Raw genomic sequence first — 19,083 nt, forward strand, 5'->3', positions numbered from 1 at the left:
ACTATATAGAAATCTTAAATTCATTTCACTACTATTATTTTTGGATGCTTACTGTGGCTTCTAGAACAATTTACCCATGTGGCTTACCTTGAATTTCTGCTGAATTGTACTGAGTGTGAAGGACTGGCTGGGCAGGGAGACCCCAGCATGAGAAGGCAGGGGATTGGCCTGTGTAGCCAACAGTGAGGCAAAAGCCTGGAGCAGGAACTGGGGCTGAGAGGGCTTTAGGCTAGTCCTGGAAGCTAGACTAACGACCCAGGCTCATGGAGCAGGCTACATGTTAGCAGAACAAATTTAGGACTACCAGGAAGAGGCACTAGCCCTAGTCCTGCAGCCCTGAGCCCTGGGAGTGCCAAGGTTACAGGCATGCACCACCTTGCCTAGCTATAAGCATGCTCTGGACCCCAGAGTAGAAGCAGCACTGAGCTTGGTTGGTTATTAGCTGTCTTCCCATCTCCTTTGGATCACCCCAAACTAAAATCCCAGGGGAGGACACCTCAGATTTGGTGTTATTTGGATTACATTTAAGTCTTCATCCTTAATATTTATAGTTAGTCAGAATGGGTTCCTGTTCTTTCAGAGCCTTCATCCCTTGCTCAGGAACCCCAGCTCTGCACCCCAGTTTTTGCTCACCCCTCCCAACTCAAGCATGTTGGATCAAATCAGCCACTGTGCCTCACTACTTTGGTATTTTCCATCTGCACTAGATCTGCTCTTTCCTGTGCTCCAGTCCCCCCGAGCTCAGTGGCCATTTTGCAGCTGTGACTCATCTGCTGTGAATCATGCCTGAGATGCAAAGGCCAGGGAAATGTCTCTAGGACACCTGGCTGGGTAGGAGCCTCTGCCTATGTTCAGCACACAGCACAATAGCCTGGACAGGGGCAGTAACTAAGAGCAAAACAACCCCTGCTCTGTAATAGGTCTTGAACACCCAACTCTGGCTTTAGAGGCTGGAAAGGGCTTCTGGTAGGAGCCTGCATAGCTAAGATCCACTGTTTGTTTGTTTGTTTGTTTCTCTCCCCCCCTCCCCCGTGTGTGTGTATGTGTATGTCTGTGTCTCTCTGTGTCTCTGTCTGTGTCTCTGTCTCTTTGTCTTTGTCTTTCTCTGTCACTGTCTGTGGTGTGTGTGTGTGTGTGTGTGTGTGTGTGTGTGTGTGTGTGTACAAACCAGAGAGGGGCTCCAGCATAGGAGACTATGACAGAAATGCAACAGAAAGCCTAACTAGGATCCTGGGACAGAAAGAAGACTTCATGGACAAGCTTATGCAATTCAAAAAAGGTCTGAGCCAGGCTAGTGCCACCTGCCTGTGATCCCAGCACTGGAGAAGCTGAGGCAGGAGGATCGTGGGTTCAAACCAGTCAGAGATACATAGATGGTATCCCCATCCCCAAATTAAAGTCTACAGCTGAGTCAGTGATAACATTAAGGGCGCCCTCACTCACCTGCTCTCCCACAGCGGAGGCAGATCTGTAAGACAGCAGATGGTGCTGGAAGACAGAGGGACAGAAGGCACTACACTTTCTCAGGACAAAATAATGGCTGAATGGGAGGAAAGACTGGCCCATGCTTCACCATGCTCCAAGAGGGTTTAACTAGAAATAACACTTGTCACAAAGGACCACCTTCTGCTCAGTGCCCAGAATAGGCAAAACCATGACGAGGACATAAAACAGTGGCTCCTGGGTGAGGGACAGGACAAAGAGTAACTGCTATCACTAGTGACTTGCTTTTTTGGGGGCGATGGAAATGGTCTAAAATTAGACTATGACGATGGTCTTACCACTCACTCAGTAGCGTTACTAAAAATAACTGAATCGTGAAATGGGTAGATTCTATAATGTGTAAAATGTACTTCGACAAGCTCCTAAAGAAAGGAGGAAACAGAGAAGAAAGAGGGGAGGGAGGAGGCTATTTAAAGCCCATGCTAAGAGAGGGTGAGGGAAGGCAGAAGCCTCTTGAGGAGTGAGTGAACTCTCAGGTCTGAAGCCGAGAGCTAAGCACCTTCACAGAAGGAGCTGGGCAGTAAGATGGCAGCCAGGCTCTGAGAGGCCAGGGCTTTCAAGCAGTCTTCAGCCTTCTGCCCTCAGCACTTCTGCATCCCCAAAATGCTAGGAAGTGCTGAGGGCAGGCAAAAGAGTGGGAGGGGTGGGTGAAGGCTCACCTGAGCAGGCACACAGCCCCGGAGACAGTGATCTTGATGGGGAGGGGTCCATAAGGCCTAGAGACTAAATCCCAGGGCTGGCAGGGCTCCAGGAATGCCCAGGCACAGAGAGCAAAGGACCAGTGTAGTCCCCAGCACTGTCAGAAGCACACTAACAGGGGCCTCACTGGTGGCTCAGCCCAGGGCAGCAGCAGAGTAGACTAGCCGAGGAGCCAGATTCAGAGCCAGGGAACCTGGATTTGCAAGTTTCTTGGCTCTTCTATACCTAGAGTCTCGACTGTAAACTGGGATATTACCAGAGACTACTCAGACTGCTTTTGTGGGGATTGACATGACAACCCCATAAAGCTGACCACGATGCTTGTCACGGCAGATGTACCCTATAATAATCGCCAGCTAGAATAAGGCTCTGGATAATTTCACACCCTTGGAACATAAAATCAGCTGACCCTGCTCCCTGGGTCCCATTCCCCTCCCAGCACTAACCTAGCTAATGAGGTTGAAGAAACAGGACACTGAAAACCACCCCTCCCAGAGAAGCACTTCCTCACTTTTGTCTCAAATGTGGCACCACCAAATCATCTCTTCTAGCACTTTCCTTCCCAATATAGAACTCCTGGCAGGGATGGTGTCATCATCTCTGAACACATGGGAACAAGCCAGTCCACTGGGCACAGAAGCGGCAGGAGGAAAGAAGGCTGGAAGGAGAGACAACAACAGCCCTGTGGTGACTGGGAACGCAAACATAAAAAGAGCATCAGGTCTCTGGAAGGAGCCCCAAGATGCTGACAGTAATGGTGCCCGTGGAGGTGGTGAAGGCAGCAGAATGATAGAAGCAGCTTTTCACTGACATCTTGGTATGCCTTTGAATTTGATACCAGCCACATGGGTTACCTAATCAAAACCAAAACCAACCAACCAACCAACCAACCAACCAACCAACAAAAACCCCCCAGCAACCTGGACATTGTGATCCCAGCAGTTAGAAGGCTGAGGGGGGATTGTGAGCAATAGGCTAGCCTGGGCTACACAGCAAGATCCCATCTCAAAGCAAACTAAGCGAAACAAGATGAGGATTTAGAGAGCCAGTGAGAGAAGGGCAAGGTTCCTTCACCAGGAAAGCACAACCCATCCTGGCAGGAGCTCCTGAAGAGTTCACACGTAGTCAAAGGTCAAGGTCAGAGACTGACTGCATGTCCCTACAGGCTCAGCAGCTGCCTTTGGGATGATAGAGGAAGGGCACAGCTTCCCCGGTGTCAGCACCTCCTCCACGCGGAGGTGTGAAGTCCACAGTGAGCAGAATAGGGATGGAATAGCTTTACCTGCTAGACGCTGACAAGCTATTTCTACTCCATTGGACATAATCCAGCAAAAAGCAGAAGCAGGAAACCCTGTCCCAGGACCTTCCGTGTAGCACACAGCGCATCCTTCCCCTGAAGATGGGAGGATCATGGACGCTTTCCAGGAAAACATCTAAGTCATTGTCACCAATCCTAAGCACTGCCAAACACCTTCCACCAATTTGTCCTGTTAAAATGTCACTATATGTTGTTGGCTTTGTTTGTTGGCTTGTTTTTGTTTTTGTTTATTTGCTTGTTAGTGTTTTGAAACAGGGCCTTACTCTATAGCCACGCCTGACTTCAAACTTCTATGAAACTGGTCTCAAACTTGGTGCAATCCTCCTGCCTCAGCCTCCCGAGTGCTAGGTGAGCGCCACTGCATCCAACTTAGAGATCATGAGATCTTGTAGCTGGAAGATGTTAAGTTGAATCATGCCCCGCCCCCAAATGTCATTTGAAGTTCTATCCCCAGATATGTGAGTGTGAATTTATCTGGAAAAGGACAGTTATAGATGTGGCTGATTGAGACCACGATAGGATAAAATGGACCCCAAATGCAGCCTAACAGGTGCCCTTATAAGAGAAGACCCAGAGACAAGGTGAGAACACAGAGGCAGAGGCTAGAGTGTGTCTGCTATAAGGGAAGGATGCCTGGGCTCACCAGCAACCAGCAGCAGCTGAAAGACACATGGAGTCTGAACCAAGGAAAAGGAAACTGCCCTATTCCTCCCTCAACTTTGGGCTTCTGGTATGTGAGCCTCTGAGAGAATACATTTATATTGTATTGAGATACGTGGTTTATTGAGCTTTGTTATAGCTAGCTCCTCCAGGAGACTGACATAACCCATCACTTGGCTTCTCTTCCCATCCACCATGCCTGAACTCTTCTGCCCATTGGTCAGCTGCTAAGCTGCTATCTCCCATAAGAGAAGCCGATTCAGTGTCCACCTCAGTAGCACCTCCTCCCATCCTGCCAGGCTCTGACATAAACGGTCCTACAGTAAGTATGCACTGAGCACTGCTACAAGACAGCCACTGGTCCCAACGTGTTGATACAGCAGCGAACAGTGGGCAGATAATAAAAATATTCTCAAAGGAACAAGGTTATTTCTAATACAGATAAAGAATACTGCCATGTGCTGAAGAGAGTGGGCTGGGGACCAGAGGAAACAGGAAGATTGTTTTGAGTCTCAGGGACGGGCTCACGTAACATGTGACATAGGAGTGGTTACCTGAATGACAGGGAGGTACCTGCAAGGAAGGAGGAACAACCAGTGCACAGGCCCTGTGGCACAGCAAACTAGGCCTGCTTAAGAGACTCCTGGGAGTGACTGGGGTAGCTGCTGACACTGGAGATACAGATGAGATCAGTCAGCACCCGTGTCAGCACCTGGCAGCCTAAGAGACGAAGTCTGAACTTCATCACGAGAGACCATGGCATTCTCCAAACAAGCCTTTCTAACCGCACTGTTTGTCCTTTGCTTCTTGGGATCTTACCAGTAACAGCCCTGTATGTTCTGTAATTCTGGCCATCAAGATGTTCCTGGCTTACCTGCACCTCTGTAGCAACTTACAATGAGTTCTCTGCATGGCTTCCTGTGACCTTCATTAAATGTGCTATTCAGAAAAGAACAAAGTCCCGGAGGCATGCAGTAAAGGAAACCTTTCAGGTCGGACCTTGGCTTTGATACATGTACCCACAACTGTTTTAGCTTTTGGTCTGGCCTGAACCACTGACCTGCAGAGACAGCCAAAAAGTAACCCCCTGCAGTTCCGTGGTGCTGCCCGGATTTAGAGAATGGGATAAAAAGCTTGTTCTTCCCTAACAAGAGCAGCTGTGTATGCTAAAAATAGAAAAAAAAAATGCCACAAAACCTCAAACAATGCCACATCCCAAATCTAGGTGAACGCAGCAGAGCCAGCAGCAGCTCCATGGATTTCACCATGCTTCTCTTCTGTTCAGGAGATGGAAAAGAAAATCATTGGGGCAGGTCTCCCTAGACTGACCATGCTGTCTTGCTTCACAGCTGAGGACACCTGACCTGTTTGGAAACTAAGCACTTGAGCAAAGATACTCTGCAACACACTTCCTACTGGCTTTCTCAAAGCCTAGAAACAAATCTGCGTTGCCACAGAGGGTAGCGGGAGAGGTAACAGTATGGTGATGCTGGTTGGCCAGCCCCGCTGACTGTCAGTGAGGCAAGGAGAGCAGAGGATACTCCACTCAGCCCTCCAGCCCAACAGGAGGCGTAGTCTGCTCATGCCCATCTCAAGTCCTCTTGGGTGACGAGCTACTATACCCAGCACTTTTAGCAACAAAGGTATTGTGGAGCTTTCTTTGCCTCCAACAGTTAAGTGGCCCTGGACAAGTGAGGCTTGGTTTCTTCATCTGTGTCACAGGAGGAATGATACTTGCCACTCCCAAATTAATGGTGGAGATGAACAAGGAGATCCTGTTGAAAGTACTCTGGAAGCTACCAAAGCAAGAGAGCCCGGTGACAGAAGAAGTCATTCTCCTATTGTCATCCTGAAGTGGGGTGTCATTCAGCTTTCTAGTCCTCTCTTTAGACGTGGTCTTGTTATACCGCCCAGGGTGGCCTTGAACCCATGATACTCTTTTCTCGGCTTCTGGAGTACTAATAGTACAAGTCTATACCATTGTATCTGGCTTTTGAAATTTCATTTTTTAGTTGTTTTTATTGTTTAACTTTTTTTGTATGTGTGTGACTAGGTGCTTGAGAAGGCAAGAAGAGAGCATCAGATTCTGTGAGGCTAGGTGGCTGGGAGTCCCCTGATGTGGGTGTGGGAACTGAACTCTGGAGCTCTCGAAGATCAGAACATGCTCTCGAGCGCTGGCTGAACTGTCTCTTTAGCCCCTTGACATTTCCTTTTAACTCAATGACTTTCCGTTTGTGAAAGGAAGACAAGAAGGGAGAAAAGGAAAGAAAGCCGGGTATTCACATGACTTGCCCACTCAATAGCTCCCTAGGGGCACAGGGGATTGGGAGGCTGTCCTCAAAGAAGCTCCCTCAGCGCCATTTGGGGTTATTCTAAAACCACTTACCTTGGAAGAAACAAACATTGCCATGAAGATAGAAGTGCATTTAGCATCTGCGGAGATAACTCACTTCAATTTCTTTAAGACTTGTGATGCGGGTATACTTGTGACATTCTCAAGAGATAGGAGTCCACTCCACATGAGTTGACACAGACCATCCAAAAGACAACCATCCCAAGAAACTTCTGGATTGCAACAGAGACTGAGCTAGCTCATCATCACCAACCAGAAATCACCAGTGTTTGAGAGGAAAAGAAAATCTCAGATGTCAACTTTTTCCTCGGAGCCCGTCGAAACAGCTTATCTGCCATCTTGGTCCTCAAAGGCCTAAACATCCCTACTTCTGACCACAGTGTGGGAAAGAGGGAAGGGATGTGGCTCACTAATGCCCGAGCCTCTTTGCCCTGTCTTGGGGTTCATGCTGTGTCTGTCGCTGTCCTGCTTTCATGATTTGGGAGGGAGGCAGATCGAAGGGAATGAATCAGAACCTCAGCATCGGGTTACAGGCTGGATCCCAGCCGGGACGAGGGTAGCCCGGCCTGCCAGCTGCCAGCTCACCTCTACCTCTGACTCACCACCGGGACAGCTCCACGTCGGGGGCCCAGCCCGTGCCAGCGCACCTGCGCCGGCAGAGCCGCGCTCCCGCTCACTCCGTAGGTCGCACCCGTGTGCGGCACTGGACTGGACCGCCGAGCCTGCTTCCTCCTCCCCTTGTCACCTTCCCACGTCTCATCAACCCTGCAACTCGGGGCGAGCGCAGACCCGTGCGTGACTGGGTCCCGGTCTTCCCAAATCCTAGAAGCGGCCTCGGGGTCCGAGCCTTCCCAGCCGGCCCCGGCGCGGTCGTGGCCTCTGAGCAGCCCGCGGCCCTCCACTGAGACCCGCAGAATGACAGCCCTGCCCGCCGCACCGGCCGTCCAGCCGACCCGCCCACGCCGCCAGCGACCCCTCCTCACCGGTCCCCGCGCAGCCACGCCGCACAACCCCTCGCGAGCGCAGCACCGCAGCCCGAGGTCCTCTCGCCGCGGCGGCCTGCGGGACCGGGCAGGGGGGCGGACGCCGTCGGGTCTGCAGCTGCCGCCGATGCACCGCGCGCGACCAGCCGTGCCGGGTCCTTCTGAGGCGCGGCGGAGCGGGCTGTCAGTCAGCCGGGAGCGCCCCGCCCCTTTAGCTGCACGTGACGCGCGAGCAGTCGGGCCCTTCGGTTGTGTCGCGGAGAGAGCTGTCAGTCAACAGGGGGCGCCACGCCCAGTCCCACCCTCCTCCCGCGCGTGACGTACGAGTTCTCTGGAGCAAGCCGGGAGCCACGCCTCCAGAGCACCACGTGACTCGCGAGCTGTCACTTTTGCTGGGAGCGCCGGGCCTCGCTCAGCTCCTGTACGCAGGCGCGGGAGCGCCCCTTAGTCCTTGCGCCTCCCGACAGCCGCGCGGGTTCGCTCAGGAACAGAGTTCCAGCAGAGGATGACTAGGGCGCGGCCTTTTTGCGCGCAAAAGTGGTTTGGGAGAGGAAGGTGACCCTCGAAGCTGATCTGGCCTGGGGTAGCAGAGTCCCAGCGTAGGTCCCGTGGACCCATACGCCTTTGAAGGCGCGAGTGGCCAGCTGAGTCCCGTTTGTCTTCCGAAAGGCGTGTCTTTAAGAGGCCAGTAGATTTGGCTCTTTTCATAAATAGGAGTAAGCACAACGTCCAGCCATTCAGCTTCTCCCACATTTCTTTAATAAAGAAATAACCAAGAGGCTGGGGGTGGAGCTCAGGGGCGGGTCACTACCTCTGAGTGGCCAAGGTCCTGGCTCCCATGCCCAGCACCAGGGAGGAAAAGGAAAACTAAAGAAAACCAAGGCCGAGCTCCTGGGATTTTTCTGAAGTCCTGAGGGTTAGGCAGGGGACTGGAGTTCTGCCAATCAGGAAGATGATATAGATGGTGGTAACCGAGCACCTGCCCTTTGCTGACAACAGATGGGAAGATCTGTCCAAGGCTTCTTGGGAATGTTTAAGAGAGCCTTAGGAAAGGCTGGGAGCTAAAGTTCTTGGAGAGTTTGGGGACACGTGGCCACCGCAGGAGAAGGTCTCACACCTAGACGTCTGCGGGTGAGAACTTGGTGCCAGCTCTGGAGGGAAAGGGTGGGTGCTAGCCTTCATCCTTGTGTGGACACTAAAGACAGCTGCTCCCCACAGAGTCCAGCAGACTATAGATAAGGCTCAGAAAACTTGTAGAATGTGAGGGGACAGTGCTGGGGCTAAAGGAACCCTCCCCTGCTTCAGAGAAGGAAGATGGCACTAGGTACCAAGTTCTGTAACCCTGACCTCACCTAGACAGCTGTTGGGGAGCACTGAAAACAAATGTACTCGCTAAGGGATCCCGTTCCATATTGAGAAACTCCATTTCTCCTCATGAGATTCAGTGGCATTTGCCCTGCCTTCTAACAGGCCTCTGACCTTCTCAGGAAGTTGGACAGAGGCAGATGACATGACATTTAAAAACGAGGAAGAACCTTCTGCAAGCCATAGACAAGTGAACTTGGTGTCAACCTAGGAAGTACTCAGGGTGGATGACTCAGATCATATCGGTGACCCCTCTGAAAATGAAGCGCTGAGACACGAGACACAAGGAGCTAGATAACGAGGAGGCTGGGCTGTGTCTTGGTAGCTATGTTCTCCGGTGGTCAAGATGTTGCTCTGCAGGTAAACATCCTTGAATGTGCAGATAGGTTGTCCATTTTGTCAGAGACTAAGGTACCACAGGGCTTTCCCAGTTGCCACATGTGGGCATTAACAAAGATCTGCATCTTCAGAAGACCCCCCACTTTATCATGCTATCATTTATATTGTGGTGGTGTGCCTCTCTGTGGGCTCTTCAAGAGGATCATGGGAATATCCTAAAAGGGAGATTCGGCCAATCATGATTTGGGAATGGAAAAGAGACATCATACCTTATAATCATAAAATCGGCCCGGCAGAGGTGGTGTACGCCTTTGATCCCTGCTCTTGGGAGGCAGGGGCAGGTGGATCTCTGTGAGTTTGAGTCAAGTTTGAGGACAGCCAATACTAAACAAAGAAACCCTGTCTTGAAAAACCAAAACCAGGGGGCTGGAGAGATGGCTCAGCGGTTAAGAGCACTGACTGCTCTTCCGAAGGTACTGAGTTCAAATCCCAGCAACCACATGGTGGCTCATAACCACCTATAACAAGATCCGGCACCCTCTTCTGGAGTGTCTGAAGACAGCTACAGTGTAATTTCATATAATAAATAAATAAATAAATAAATCTTTGAAAAGAAAAACCAAAACCAAATAAAAATAAGTAAATACAGGGCTACACAGAGAATCCCTGTCTTGTAAAACCAAAAAAAAAAAAAAAAAAAAGTAAATAATCCTAAGATCTTCCCTTAAAACCACAATGCGGACCCACTTGGCCATCCCACTCCAATCTTTCTCTGAAGTATAGCTTTGACTTGCTGAATAGATTTTTACTTAAACTGTCCATGTCTCTTGACTGAATTCTTTCCATTGAGAAGACAAGAGGCTCTCTCTAGAACCTGCTAACAGCAGCAATGTCAAAGCTTGTTTGCTTTATTTGATGGCTAGTTTGCTTTATTTCCTGTTGTGACTATGCAGATAAGGGGCTGTGGTGAGAACACCATCTCCAAACAAAGGCAGGGGGCCTAACCTTGGCTGCCAGCTTGCTTGGATCTGGGATCGACTAAGAGACCAACTTCTGATCTGGTGTAAGGGTATTTCCTGAAAGGATTAACTTAGGAGGAAAGCCCTCCTCCCAGGGTTGGTGGCACCTTCTATGGGGGGGGGGGCAGATAAGATGCAGGGGGAGAAGTGGTGTTGGTTTAGCCTCTGCCCCTTGCTGGTGAACACATCTGTGCTCTTGCTGCCACCAGCCTTTGCTGACATCAGAAACCAGCTTCTCCGGCCTTCAAACATGGACTACAGGCCAGCAGCCTTCAGTGTCAGACTGGGACTGGTAAAGCACCCAGCCTCAAGGACTAATCAGCCACCACGTTCTCCGACTCTCTAGCATACAGATGGGCGCTGTTAGGCTGTCCAGCACCTGTCACGTAAGGCGATCTATTACACCTCCTCTGTAGCCCATATTCTGTTCTGCTCCCCTGGAGAACACTGACTGACAGGTGGGATCTGCCAGGGTTCTTTCCCTTAAAGGATGGTTACTAGGGTCTTTTGTGCCCTATAAGCGGGTCTTAGGGAGTTATCGCTGGGAAGAGACAGAATGACCAGAATGTTCTTATAAAGAACAGCATTTAACTGACTTAGTTTCAGAGGTTCAGTCCATCATCGTTGTGGTAGGAAGCAGGGCCGTGTGCAGGCAGACTTGGATGCTGGAGTTGCCAAGATGTCTATATCTTGATCTGAAGGCAGCCAGGAGGAGACTGGAATTCCATACTGGGCAGAACTTAAGCACAGAAACCTCAAATCCACCCCCACAGTGATGCTCTTCCTCCAACAAGGCCACACCTCCTAATAGTCCCACTCCCTGTTGGCCAAGCATTCAAACACTTGACTCTATGGGGTGCCCTTTGAAGAGGCATCTGTGGGGTCCCATCATTTAAAAGCCCAGCAGGCTCTAACTGCACTAAAACCCATCTCTTCCTGTCTTGCCTGTGCTAGCTAGTTTTATGGCAACCTGACTCATGCTAGTCATTTGGGAAGTAGGAATCTCAGTTGAAAAAACATCCCCACCAGATTGACCTGTGAGGCAGTTTTGGATGAACTCGCAAGGGCCCAGGTTATTGTGGGAGGTGACACCCCTGGGCAGGTGGTTCTGGGAACTCCAGAACGGTAGGCTGAGTGAGCCAGGAGGAGCAAGCCAGTAACCAGCACTCCACCAGGGTTTCTGCTTCAGTTCCTGCTTCCAGGTTCCTGCTGGCTTTCTTCAGTGATGTGCTAACGCAGTTGCTTTTGGTCATGGTGTTTATCCCAGCAATAGAAACCGTTCCTAACTAAGACACTGCCTAGATCAACTTCCTTCCCAGATTAGGTTCTTTTCACTCACTGGCCTCAAGCAGCTCCAGGCTTATATTGTCTCACCTTGGTAGCCCAGTGGACCAAAGGGGTTTTCTCTTTTGATTCTTCCAGCAAAAGCCCATAATTTGGTGGAAATGAGCCATCCTTAGAGCCTGTCCCTGAGGCCAGCTCACTAGGACAACCAGACTGGATGAGTCTAGAGAGTGGTGTGTGCCAGCCCCATGGTGCTGACTGGTGCAAGAGAAAGGTGATTTCCAGGAGACAGGGGTGCTCTTGCAAAAGAGGAGCACGCAACAGGTATCTAGGACAGTGAGCTGGCTAAGGTTCCAACATACCTCCCTACCCTCTGTGAGGCTTACGTAGTGGAGAAGAGGAATAAAGTAAAAAGTGGAAGAATGGAAGTGACCAGAGATGATGGGCTGAAAGGCAGGGAATTCTGGGATTGGAATGAAATGTTTGGGGGGGGGGAGGGATTCTACAGGTGGCCGGGCAGGAGAGCACTGTAGTCCACTCTTAAGGGACATGCCAGTGAGTGGGGCATGAAGGGAAGAGTGACAAGAACAGGCCCACTTTCAGTAAGCAGCCATTTCTAGCCCCAAGCATGCACAGTCCAACCAAACACCTGCCCTCCTAAGTACCTAACCTTCTAAGTACCCATTCCACCAAGGATCCATCTCACCCAGCACCTAAGCCACCATGCTGGCTGCTCCCAGCAGCCTCTGCCCACGGGTGAGGTGAAGAGCCCAGAACAAAAGATTTGAGGAACACATTGCCCCACTTCGGGTTTTGGCTTCCGGGGCATTGCTCAACACTATAGGGTGTGGAGTTTCAGTCATCAGGCCTTCCTAATCTGGCTGTTGACAAATTGACCCCCACAACCCAGTGGGAAATGTCAAACAACCCAGGCAGCTTTCCAGAGCACATCTCTGCTTCCCCACGGTGCTGTCTTTAGGGCTGTCTCCCCAGCATTTATTTACGGGGGCTATAAAATCCAGTGCCTAGATGGGTTCTCATCAAACACTCTGCTCCCAGCACCCAGGCCACAAGGCAGAGTAACTCTATTTCCTGCACCTTCCCTTTCAATGGAGCCAGAACAGCCTTGGCTTTGCTGAGGCCATTTTTGCGTGTTTTCGACAGGAATGCCATGTGCATTCTTGGCACTTTGTTTCTTCTACGTAACATCACATCGGGTGATTCATGCTGTCACCTTCTTGTTACTGTAGAGCATTTCTGCGTGTTCATGACTGCCTATAATGTCTACTGCACAACAGACAGAAGTTTATTTATCTGCCCTGCACTTCGTGGACTTCAGGTTATGTTAGGTGTGGGGCACTTTGGGGCAGTGTCGTGTCCACACCAGCAGGGAGCAGAAGCTCCGACTGCTGCTGTCCCTGTGGTGTTTTTGTTTGTTGGTTTGTTTTGAGACAAGGTTTCTCTGTGTAGCCCTGGCTGTCCTGGAACTCACTCTGTAGACCAGACTGGCCTTGAGCTCAGAAATCCGCCTGCCTCTGCCTCCCAAGTACTGGGATTAAAGGCATGCGCCACCACTGGCCGGCTAGTCCCTGTGGTTTTTATTGAGGTCTTTCTGGAATGATGTGATCAAAGCTTCACTGTGCACCCATGAAAGCTAGTACGGGGCAGTGTGCTGGGAATGACTCTTCTGAGATGACCTGCTCAAGTGTTTGGCCAGGCGCTCTGTCCGGTCTCCTGCTTATATCAAATGATACATTTTGAAATAGGCTCTGGGCTGGTGAGATGGCTTAGAGATAAAGGTGCTTCCCACCAAGCCAGACCCCGTGAGTTCGATCTTTGGTTCTATATGGTGGAAGGAGAGAACCAACTCTGGTCTACACAAACATATATGGATAAATGAAGTTTTTTAAAAAGGGCTTGGCGGAGCTCATGCTTAGCATGGGCAAAGGCCTTGGTTCCATCTCCCACATGCCTCTCCCGGTAAAAACTGCTACGTAGTCATGGTTCAAAAAACAATTAAGCTGGGCAGTGGTGGCGCACGCCTTTAATCCCAGCACTCGGGAGGCAGAGGCAGGAGGATTTCTGAGTTCGAGGCCAGCCTGGTCTACGAAATGAGTGCCAGGACAGCCAGGGCTACACGGAGAAACCCTGTCTCGAAAAACCAAAAAAAAAAAAAAAAAAAAAAGCAGGCCAATAAGCACATGAAGAAAATGTCCAACCTCGCTATCCATCTGAGGAACTCAGAGAGTGGAAGTTCATCTCACCCCAGCCAGAATGGCAGTCGTTAAGAAAACAAGAAGTGCTGGCGAGGATGTAGACAATAGGAAGTCCTTATGTTCTGCTGGCAACGAGGGCTTGTCAGCCTGTGTGGAAGTCCTCACCACTCATTACTCAAATGACTCCACGTCAACCTGTCACAGACACACGTACACAAGTTTACTGCGGCACCGTTAACAACACTGTCCTGGACCGTCTGGGTGTGCAAGAACCGAGGATGGCTAAGGATGATGTGGGTTCACACTGTGGAATTGCGTTCAGTCATAAAGAACAAAGCCACGCCATTTTCAGAGACATGGATACATACAATGGGGTCACATCAAATGTGAGTCACACCGGTCACAGGAAGGTAGACATTGCATGTTTTCTCTCATTTGTAGATCCTGGATTTAAAAAAGGGTTAAATCATTATGTTTATGAGTGTTTGCCTGAATGAATGAATATGTACCACTGTGTTCCTGGAACTCAAGGTCGGGAGAGAGCGTTGGATCTTTTGGAGCGGGTATAAGGAGGGTTGTGAACCATCATGTGGGTGGTGGGAATCAAACCCTTGTCCTCTCCAAGAGCAGCAAGTGGCTCTTAACCACTGAGTCATCTCTCCAGCCCCTAGGTTTTATAGAGACATCAAATCATATATACATAGATATAGCTGACATTACAGGCCTACTCCCTTTTTAAAAATCTGTGTGTGTTTATGCATATACCACAGCAAGTATAGAGGTCAGAGGATAACCCAAGGGAATCAGTTCTATTAGCTCATGTGGGTTCTGAGGACCAAAATGCAGGTTGCTGGGCTTGGCATCAAATGCCTTTACTCACTGAGCCATCTCTCCAGCCTCAGGCTTGTTGCTTACATCTTTCCCATAGGCAGTCTAAGATTATATAAGCATGCGTATCCCACATCTCTTTTCACACAAAGACAGTTTTTATATCATAGAATTAATGTATCCTGAGGACCATAAATACCAACTCATGACAACAGCTGCCTTTAAGGCTTGCCTAAACCCCGGAGGGAGCAGAACACGCTAGCATGCTGACGGGCACATGGGATGCGGCTGGTGGTATGTCAGCACTCTGGTGCACACATTTAAGCAAACAGAAGTCTTTAGACACATCAGTTCCCAGGGGCTGGGTCAAAGGGTGTGCACACTCACATTCTGGGGAGTCCTCGCTAGCATTCTCTCTCTGGAGAGATAACAAACCTTTTTAAGAGTCTGCCTTGCCAGCACAGGGCACCATGAACCTTTCTGTCTATGCTGGCCAATAGTGCACTCAGTCTTGTCTCCCTCTACTGCTGAATGGAACCTCCATGGGCTGTCTGGGGCGGTGGAGGGCGCAGGAGGGCTCTGCTGGGGACTAGTTCTTGTTTGTCTAGTGATTAAACAAGAGTCACCTATGGGAAGAAAACCCTGCTTGTCACTTCTGCCAGCGCCACCGTTATGGGGCGCTGGGCTGGGGAGCCCTTAAGAGCACTTGTTGCTCTTGCAGAAGACCCAAGTTTGGTTCCCAGCACCCACATCAGGTAAGACACAGCTGCTTGCAACTCCAGCGTTAGGGGCTCCTGGAAGCACTGTACGTGTGTGCATACCAACACACAGACACATACACATTAAAAAGAGGGCCTCAGCCCCAAGGCCCTCAGAGAAATCAATGAGACGGACGGACCACAGTCACAAAACTGGAAGAAACCTTAGAAATCAAGTCCAATCCTTGGTGATGGAGCTTTGTTTGGCCCCTTTACAATGCTTGGCTAGGGGAGGGGACATGCCTGGCAGGTCAGACACCGTTGCTAGAGATGGTGAGCGAGGGCTGGGCTCGGGACGGCTTCGCTGGTCAAGTGGTCGCTGTGCAAGGATGAGGATGAGAGCCGCATCCCTGGAAACTGCAGCCTGGTGTGGGCATGCCTGGATCTCCAGGGCTGGGGGAGGGGTGCGGGGACAAAGACAGGAGGAGCCCTGGGTTCCACTAGCCAGCTACTCCAGTCAAGCCATTGAGCTCCAGATCAGGGAGACAGGGAGAGACACTATCTCCAGAAACAAGGGGGATGGCTCCTGAGGAATGACACCCAAGTTTGTCCTTCTGGCCTAAACACACACACAGACACACTCACAGACACACAGACACACTGAACTGTTTTGTTAACTTAGTCCAATCTAAGAGAGAGAGAGAGAGAGAGAGATACACAGACAGAAAACACACGTTTGGCACGTTTAGTTTTTTGTTTTTTTTGCGACGGGGTCTTCTACATAGCTACTCTCTCCACCCTCACTCTCCATCCTCAACACCCAGCGCTGCTGGTTTTTAACCTGTGAGTGTGTGTGCATATGCCAGTGTTCACAGTCAGACAACGACACACTAGTCCTGGTTTTCTCCTTCCACACGTAGGGCCCAGGATTGGACTCAGGCCATTAGTTAGTACATGGCAAGTTCAGTCCAGCCAAGGCTAGCGAGTAAGACCCTGTCTCAGTAACAAAAGATAGTTGGGCGATGGTGGCTGGGATTACATTAGTGAGCCTTGAACCCCAGCACTTGGGAGTCACAGGCAGGCAGATCTCTGAGTTTGAGGCCAGCCTGGTATATAAAGTGAGTTCCAGGGCAGCCAGGGCTACGCAGACACCTTGTCCCCTCTGGAAAAACAAAATAAATAAATGAAAAACAAATAAAAAAAAAGTTTAATTTAGATCCAGGGAACATTTGTTGACCCTACACTTTTTACTTTAGAGGTTCCTGGCTCCCAGAGTGTGATTCACAAGGCCAGGAGGATCCTTCCACTCCCCATCTTCTTGTGAAAACGCTGGGATGGGTCCAAAGGGTGGGGACACAGGAGAGGAAGAAAGCCCTTCCCTTCTCCCTCCTCTGGCCTGGGCTGGAGTCCTGAGACAAAGACTGGCAGGAGAAAAACAGGCAGCCATTTATCTTCACGTACCTCCCTTGACCCTGACAGGAAACCTAAGAAGGGCTTCAAATCTGGCTTCTCTACCACCGCCAATGAAGAATACACGCAGAAGGGCAGGGCAAAGGAAAGCTGTTTTGGGGTTCAAGGCAGCAGGCCAGACAGGTCAACTGTGCTCCCAGAAATGCACGGGAGGCTCCTCTGCACTCTCCTGGGTGAAGGAGTCTGAAGTCTCCAGTCCTGACGTCACTGTCACTAGGCAGGGAGTAGGAAAGGCTGAGAAAGCTTCTTTCTCAGTGACCTTTGGCTCAAAGTAAACTCAACCTTAGGTGCATTTTGGGGTGACATGTTCTGATCTCTTTGAGGTATCTTGAGAAAGCAACAGGCCTGTCTGCAACACCTTTTTGGTCCGTGGTTCTGTAAAGTTCTCTCTCAGATTGCTAGTGCAAAGATTCTTATCACATTTGTTTCATGTTTTGTGGCTTTTTTTGAGATAAGGTTTCATTCTGTAGCACAGGCTAGACTTAAATTAACAGCGATCTTCCTGCATTAGCCTCCTAAGTGCTGGGATTACATTAGCCACACCACCAGTTACAAATGATTCTTGTCCACAGACATCAGACACGCAGATGGATCTGTCACATACAAGTTTAGCCGACCTCTCCCTCCCCTGAAAGTCAGTTTTGTATTTATAAAAGGCAAATCATCTCAGCATTCCTGACTAAGGATTTCTGTGTCTGTCTTCTGGATTCATCTCTGAGCGCCCTGAACGCTGGCATGTGCTCACATCACGTTGTACAGAACCCAACACTGCCTTTGTAGTGTTGGTCTTCTCGCCTTGCTCTTTGAAAACACACTCTGCTTACAGTGGCCACGCAGCCTTGGCGTTAGGGAAACAAAACCTTCCTTCCTGACTACAAACAAAAAAGCCTGGCCACAAGCTAGGGGTCCTGGAGTCAAAGCTACCAGGATGGCAGGCTGCTGGCATGGCTTTTCTTGGAGAGACATGAACAAGTATCTGCTCACTCTAGATAGCACACCAACGAAAGACCAAAGACATCGTGTGAGCGGTTGTGGGATACAGCTCAACAGCTGGCAGCAGCCTGAGGAATTCCCTTCCTGCTCCGGGATCTCAACATAAGGATCATAGACTTGGCTGTAGGAAAGAATTCAGGATGTACCGGACAGAAGCAAAGCTAGTGAGTTTATTAAGTATGGAGACAGTCACAGAGAAGAAGGATAATACAGTCTCATGACGGGTGTGTGGGCTTTTCCGGGAAGCCGTACTTAGCTGTCTTCACAATGGCCGCACATAGCAACCGACAGCCTGTTAAGTCACGTTCTTCAAAAGATGCAGTTTATAAGCTTTCGAGAGTAATCAAAGCTAACACTTTGTAAAGGAGGATGGCCTTCAACTTCTGATCTTCCCACCTTCACTTTCCAAGTGTTGAAACTACAAGCAAGAGTTATCATGACCACCACCACGGTTATACAGTATAGGGGATGGAACCCCAGGCTTTCATGGCAAGTCTGAGGCTAACCTGGGCTATATGAGATCCTACCTCAAAATAACTAATTACATAAGTGAATGTTAAGTAAAATACATGAGCTGGTAACTTAAAATTTTTTTTTAAATTTTATGTATATGAGTGTTTTGCACACATGTATGTATGTATGTATGTATGTATGTGCAGCATGCGCCTCAAAGGTCAGAGGAGGGCATCATGTCCCTGGAACTGTAGCACAGATAGTTGTGAGCCATTGTGTGAGTATTGGGAACCATACCTGGGTCCTCTGCAAAAGCAGCAAGTGCTATTAATTACAGAGCCACCTCTCCAGCCATCTCCAAATCGAGCTTGTATTTTATTCTTGTGTGTGTGTGTGTGTGTGCGCGCGCGCACGCGCGCGCGCGCACATTTGCATGTCTGCCCGGGTACTTCAAGGCCAGAGGTCCTCAAGAGATGGAAGATTTTTCAAGGCAGGGTCTCTTGCTGAATTGGGTGCTTTTATTATTTTATTATTTACCTAAGCTAGATCCGCACAAACACTCTGACCGTGAGTGTGCACAATTTATTTCCTGTTTCTAACATCCTGTTTGTGTTGTCTTGAGGAAAACACACTGTCTCTGGAGGCAATACTGCCTTTATCAATCTTGCCGGTTTCTTAACTCTCAGAGAGCAAGAAAGGTCACGGTGAGGGCTTCTTTCTGTTCCCATGGTCCTTGATGTCCCTGTCTTTCTATTCTGCCTCAATTCCATTCAGGTCCGCCTCAGTGAACTGCTAAGCTCATCGGGGTTACCTACAAGTACATGGCTATTTAGAGGTGTATGGGTAACTGAGGCATTGCCAACACTGAGAAGTCCACCCTAGCATGGGAAAACATGCTCACT

General features: G+C 49.8%; 1 protein-coding gene across 4 annotated transcripts in view; it reads right to left on the reverse strand.

Annotated features, from left to right (window-relative positions):
- Kiaa0513 (KIAA0513 ortholog) overlaps positions 1-19,083 on the reverse strand; it is a 65,433-nt gene that overhangs the window by 45,150 nt on the left and 1,200 nt on the right. For 2 of the 4 annotated variants that reach the window (XM_021169905.3, XM_021169903.3), the window contains exon 1: positions 7,517-7,708. The exons of the other annotated variants lie outside the window; for them this stretch is intronic. The gene's annotated coding sequence lies outside the window, so the exon portion shown is untranslated. Of the gene's footprint in view, positions 1-7,516; positions 7,709-19,083 lie in introns of those variants that run through there. 4 annotated transcript variants of the gene reach the window in all.

The sequence above is a fragment of the Mus caroli genome, unplaced genomic scaffold (genome assembly GCF_978045245.1).
Source record: "Mus caroli unplaced genomic scaffold, Mus_caroli_1 scaffold_10, whole genome shotgun sequence".
Taxonomy (NCBI): Eukaryota; Metazoa; Chordata; class Mammalia; order Rodentia; family Muridae; genus Mus; species Mus caroli.